The following is a 6,167-nucleotide window of genomic DNA, read 5'->3' as shown; positions in this document are numbered from 1 at the left end:
GGCTGGAGCGCCGTGGTGGGCGGGGCGAGGGGCCGCGGCGCGCGGCGTGGGCCGGGCCGGGGCAGAGCGAGAAGTTGGCGGCGGCGGCGGCGGCGGGAGCGGGGCGGCGGGAGCGCAGGTGAGCGGCGGCCGCGCAGGGGAAGGGACGCCCGCTCTGGAGCCGCGGGGCGCCGCCAGCCGCGGGGCCGCACGGGCGAGCCCGTCCCGGGGGTGGGAGCACGGAGCTACAGCCCGGCGCGCCGCGGAGCCCGGCGCTGCTCCCCCCTCCTGCGCCCCCATCCTTCGCGCTGCCCGGTGTGTCCTGTGCTGCAGGCGGGCCCCGCCGCCCCCCGTCACCCTCCAGGAGCAGGTGAGCCACTGACTAACGCACATTGTGCTCTCGGCGACTCCACTGTGCGTGTGACAGCGGCTAACCTGCTCCTCGGACATCGCTGTGCGGCCGCCTCGCCTCCACGGACCCGCGCCTCGACGCCTCGACGCCCGCCTCCCCTCCCGGCCGCCCCGATGAGGGGCTCCGGCGTGGCAAGGAGTCGGCGTCCCCCACCCGGCGCCACTGTCCCGTCTCCAGCAGCTCCCCATGCTCAGCGCCGTGGACCCCGGATGCGCCGTGGGTAGCGCCCTGCGATCGGCCGCACTGCACAGGGGAGCGTGGAAAGATGGAACACTTCTCGCAGCAGGGCTCAGTGTGTCCGGCAGGAACAGAGATGAAGGGAATGGGCCGTGTCGGCATGTGGGTGCAAATAGTTGATGGTAAAGTTGCTCAGGAGGGATGGCATGCGCCCCTCTTTCCTCCTCCGCTCTTCTCCAAAGCAAATAAGTGCTAGTGGACTCCGTACCAAGTTAAAGAGACGCATCATCCCGGCCGGTGACGTCTTGATACCCGGTCAGTGACTAACTGAACTGCTATTGCCAAGGGTGTGTTAACAGAAGAAACTCTTCCTAGTATTGCCCTGGATGAGTCACATTTAAAGAGAGACTCTCTAATCTGTTAAACGAAAAGCAGAGATGAGCCTCACTTTCCTTTTTTGTTGCTGTTCCCATCCCACCCTTCACCTTTCCTTGCTGCTTTCTGCTTCTTGTGCCAGGGTTGTATTGGCACCCCAGCCCTGGCTGGGCATTTTCAGAGCTGTCTTGCATGATTGTGCTGTGATGTCACGCAGGGCCCTCTGACTTCACGGCCCTGAGGAACAGGAAGGCGAGCCAGGCAGGGACTCTTCCAGCCACCCAGGGTGGCTGTCATTAAAAATGGAGGAAGTGACGAAGCAGATGGCTTCTCCTACAAAGTTCTCTCTTGTGATTTCTGGGCTGGTGAAGAAGCTGAGTAGTTGCAAAGTGTCTTTTGCGAAGAGCAGCATAGCTTTATTGTCAGCTCAAGTTCCTAATAATAAGCTAGGATTCACCGCAGCCTGCCAAGGTTCCCTGAAAGGACTCGGGTATTCTCCCTCTTCCTTGGGCTGCTCCCATGTAGCCCTGCACCTCTGTAAAAGCTTGGTCTAAAGGAATTGGCAGTGCTCTGGTCAGTAAGTAGTTAATTGCACAGAAGGCAGAGCAATGTCGGTTGCATGGGTAAAGTCTCTCACTGAGAAATTTTGCCTGTCCCTATCTCTCCTGCCTGTTCTTATTTGTCATTTCTCCCTCTGAATCCCAGAGGAGCGCCTGCTCTTCCGCAAGAAAAATCAGCTCCCTCTGTTCCCTGTGCAGACTGAGTGAGTCTGGGGTGCTAAAAGATGCTGGAGAGTCAGGAAAATCAACTGAATTTACTAAAGCTGCTTTCATCCTTGTTCAGAAGGCAAGTGGGCCTTTTTTTTTGATGGGGGCAGAGGAGGGGGTGGGGAGGGCAGGCAAGTTCGCAGCTGTCTCAGCCCTGGAATGCTTTTTTCCTCCCCAGCTGCACCTACAGCATCTTCCCACTGCCAGTCCTGAGCAGGCAGGAGCACAGTGTAGCCACACAGAGACTAGGGAGAGAGGGAAACCTGGTGCAAAGTCCACATGTGTACAATTGTGTCTGAGAGCTGAAACAGAAGCCCACAGTCCCCTACCACCCCATTTTATAGGTGACCGCGCATGTAACAAACCTGCATCTGAAAATGAAGGTGCTCTGTTTCTCTCTGAAGAAATAACCCTGTGTTTGGGACTGTGCTGTCTGATGACTAACCCCTGGAGATGCCACTAGCAGAAGCAGCTCTGCAGGTCACCTGGCAAGACTTGTCCCAGTTCCCATGAGCAGCACTGTGGTATGAATGCTTCCAACTTCCTGCTACCTACGGAACCATCCTGTTCGGCTCCAGTAAGCAAAGGGAAGGGGTTGAAAAGAAGTTTGCTTGTTTGTTTTTGCTGGTTTTTTGTGTGTCTCCAGTAAGCGGGGGGAGCATACAGCTCAATTCCTGTTTTTAACATTCTTGGGGAGTGATTCAAAACTAACCTGCTGTGCTGTCACCTGAAGCCTTCAATAAATAGTGCAAAACCAGTGTTTGGGTGCTGATTACTGTAATCCAGGGTGCCAGACCAGCTGAAGAGGAAAGCTGTGCCTTCTCAGTGATGTGTCTGATGTGCGCTGCATGCCCTGTGCCTCCCATCTCTTATTTTGCCTCTGTAGCCGGGGAAGGTGGCTTGAAAAGGAGAGCAGAAGGTTGCGACATGGTCGTCCCTCAAGCAGAAAGCCTGGCATTGGTGCCTTCCCTCCTGCCCCAGCCCAAGTGCTGCTGAGTGCTCCTGAGTGATGAGAAAATACACAAGGACTGTGATGTCCCTTAATTTCATGTTTTTCAGTAGCTAATAAACAGGTGATACTTAGCTTGGTAACAAGAGTAGTTGGGTGCTCTCCCTCAAAACTGATGCTGTTAGCTTTTTGGTGAGGGGCAGGGCTGTGCCTTACAGGAGGGAAGATGCTGAATATCAGGCCCACTGAGCTGAAGGGACTCTCTGTTCTCCTCAAAGATTTTTGCTCTCATTTCAGCAGCTCATGGAGGGAATCAAGCAGGCCTAGCTTCCAAGCATCACACCGAGAAGTGCCTATTGTGTTCTGTCTGTAACGTGGCCCACTGGCAGGCCCTACATGGTGAGCCTCACCAAAGGAGCAGGCTGGCCTCTGAGGAATAGAAGGAGTACATAAATTGTTTAAGAGGAAGTCAGTTAGTTAAATGCAAGCAGAGACTTATATAATACATCCTAAAAAAAAAAAAAAAAAAAATTTCTGCTGGCAGGAGGTTCCATTGGGAGAGAAACTTGCTCATCCATAAACAAGAAAATTTCCCAGCATCCTCTAGTGCTTTATGATTTTTATTTTTTTTTTTCCAGGGCAAGGTAGAATGCACTCAGTCTGTACTCTGAGACAGAAAGAAAAATCATCATAGGAGAGCAGACAATGCTCCCTGCATGGACACGCACGCCAGTTCAAGCAGCTCTTCTCCATCTGCAGTGAACTACCCTGGTAGAAGCTGTGCACCCAGGAGCAGCAGAGCATCTGGACACCACTTGGGGAGCAAAGCCAACAGGCATTTTCTCCTCCAGATATTCACACCTTTCCTTATGTAACTGGAGCTGAAGTGTGTGCTTTAAAAGCTGCTTGCCAAATTCAGGGGCTGGGAGGCAGCACAAGTGCTTCTACCACTCTAGATGAAATTTAGGGGGAAAAAATCCAAACCCAAACACTGAGGAACTCGTACAAATCTGTGACTGCGAACTGGGGGTGGTGTAAGTGTCTTGAGAAACTGTACTGGCCTAGGGCAGTGCTGGCACCCAGACCATCTGCACAGGATGCTGACAGTCCAGAGTAGATGGGTGAGGAGATGGGGGTAATTTCCTCTATTGCCATATTAAAAAAAAAAATTAAAAATCATGTAGTGCAGTGAGGAAAAGAGCTCCAGGGAGGCTGGAGGTGGCTGAATTACTCTCCTGAATGGTGCCTTGTGCTGACAGAGCCTGCAGATTTATTTAAAAAAAAAAAAAAAAGGGCAGCAAAAAGCCAGGGCTGATGACCAGTGACAAACAGGTCACTGTGCTTTGTGATTTTTGGGTGGCACTGGAGCCAGTAGTGAGAAACATCTGAGCAGAGAGAGAAGCTCTGAAGCCCATTCCCACCCACTACAGGGAAGGAAGAAGCTGCCCACAATGCCTGAGGGACATGGGGACACAAGTCCTTGCTCAGCCAGGCACAGCATCCTCGAGCCACCCCGTACGCTTAGATCCCTGCCTTGCCCGCAAGCCAGTTGTTCCCTCTCCAGTACGCATCGTACGCTGGGCTTTTGGTTTGTTTTTCAAGGGAAAAACAATAATTTATTTGCTTTGTTTTAATCTCATAACAATGGGTAATTCCTTCCTACTGCTCTGTAGTGGCCTAGAAAAGGACAGCATCATCTCCACTGTAGCAAGAAGGCTTGTCCCAGGGCATAAAATTTTAATTAGGAACAATCACGCAGCCTTGAAATGGGAATTGCGAGCAGCAAAAAAAGTCAAACCATCAATAAAATATTCAATGGCAGAAATGTATTATTGACACAGGCTTTAGAGCAGATAAAAGCGGGAGGGCGGGGGAGCCAGAGTGGGTATTGAGCCTCACTCAGTTAAATAACACGCGGGGACCCGCACGTTCGCCCTGCCATCGCAGGCCCCCTGTGCCGGGAGGAATATAGGTCACCCACGGCTGGGGAGCTCCTGAGGTAACTGTGTGGGTTTGATTAACGCCTCTCCCCCCCACCGCCACGTGCACCACAGCAGGGACAGAGGTGTTAATCAAAGTAATTTATTGCCTTACAAAACACTGCTGCCTAAGCAGCAGCTGGGCGATGGTTTGTAGGACACAAAACGAAGAAAATCTGCAAAGTGCCACAGTCTTGAGCTAAAAAAACAAGAGTTAGCCTCTGGCTACAGTACTCTTCCTAGGCCCCTGCCTGATTATCAGACCTCAGTGAGGGACATGCTCGAGTTACACTGTCTCCCATCCCACGCAACAGGTCCAAATCCTGCATCCCAGCCAAGGGGCATCAGCTGAGGGGCCAAAATCTGCTGTGAGATATATATTTTAAGCCTTTATTTTCCACACTATACCACACCTTCCTCCAGGAAAGACAGGTGCTGGTTTGACCTGTGAGATCATGACTGAACAGAAGTAACCCGCAACAACAATAAATAATATATAATCATTAACAGAGGGCAAAATCCCCCACAAAATCAGATTCAAATTAATTTTCTGCCCCCGTTTTTTCCAATAGGAAGTGCCATAAGTGATGACCCTTTTCTCTTGATTACCATTTATTCTGCTGAAGGCAAAGCTACAAATGTAGCCCCAAAAATGAAAGATCCAGTTTTTAACCTGCAGAGGTCAGTTTTTCAGGGCATGCAGAGGACTTTCCAAAATCTAGCCATATCAAAGACAAGTGAGTTTTCTGAACCCACTTCTTGGGTGTTTTTCTCGAGCAGCACTGAAATGCTCTTTACAACCTCCATCACCCTCCACTTCTCTTAGTGAGGTGGAATCTTTTTAAAAAGCAAGAGAGTCCAAAAAAATAAGAGCACAAAGTCCAAAAAACAGGCAAATGGGAGAAACTAGATGCAGCTGCATGGAGCAAATGCATTTTTAACTAATTTCCCTGAGATACATGGTTTAAGGAAGGGGGTGAGGAGGAACTTGAAAAAGAACCCCCACAAAAAAACCCCAAAAGCCCCGATTCAAAAAAGACAACTTCAAAATTGCATTTCCTCACTGCAGCAGCTCTCCAGTGGTAACCTGAGACCAGTGATCTCCCAACAAAACAAACTTTAATCCTTCAGTATCACTTGACCAACCTGGTGGCTGTGGTAGCACCTTGAAAATTGGCTTTGAGAGGGGCACATCCCTGGGGACAGAGCCCAGCAGAGTCTCAGGGGAGATGCTGATGGACAGCAAGAGCTGACATTCTTGGCACCTGTTATCCAGGTGCAGACAAAGGGGCTTGAAGGCAAATGGGAGGTTTCCCCTTACCTGCTCCTATCTGCAGACAACCGCCATCCCCTTTGCCTCCTGTCCTAAAATGCTCCGAGCTGCTGCTGTGCATTATTAAAAGGTTGTCATGTTTCATCCCAGAGATGGCCACATCTCACCGGAGACAAGCTGCATCCGCCGGCTGTAAAGCACTTTGTGATTTAAAAAAAAAAAAGAAAAAAAAAAAAAAAAGAGCACTGTGTGCATA

General features: G+C 51.0%; 1 long non-coding RNA gene across 1 annotated transcript; it reads left to right on the top strand.

Moving 5' to 3' along the window:
- Nucleotides 1–81: 81 nt before the first annotated feature.
- Nucleotides 82–3,934, top strand: LOC113946661. The gene is made up of 3 exons (XR_003527500.1): nucleotides 82–118; nucleotides 313–2,287; nucleotides 3,298–3,934. It is a non-coding gene; the product is annotated as an uncharacterized LOC113946661 (long non-coding RNA).
- The last annotated feature ends 2,233 nt before the right edge of the window (nucleotides 3,935–6,167 follow it).

This window comes from Corapipo altera, unplaced genomic scaffold, assembly GCF_003945725.1.
Source record: "Corapipo altera isolate COAL_440 unplaced genomic scaffold, ASM394572v1 23b, whole genome shotgun sequence".
NCBI classification, from domain to species: Eukaryota; Metazoa; Chordata; class Aves; order Passeriformes; family Pipridae; genus Corapipo; species Corapipo altera.
Note: the sequence above shows the minus strand (reverse complement) of the source record. Positions and strands in the feature narration are given on the sequence as shown.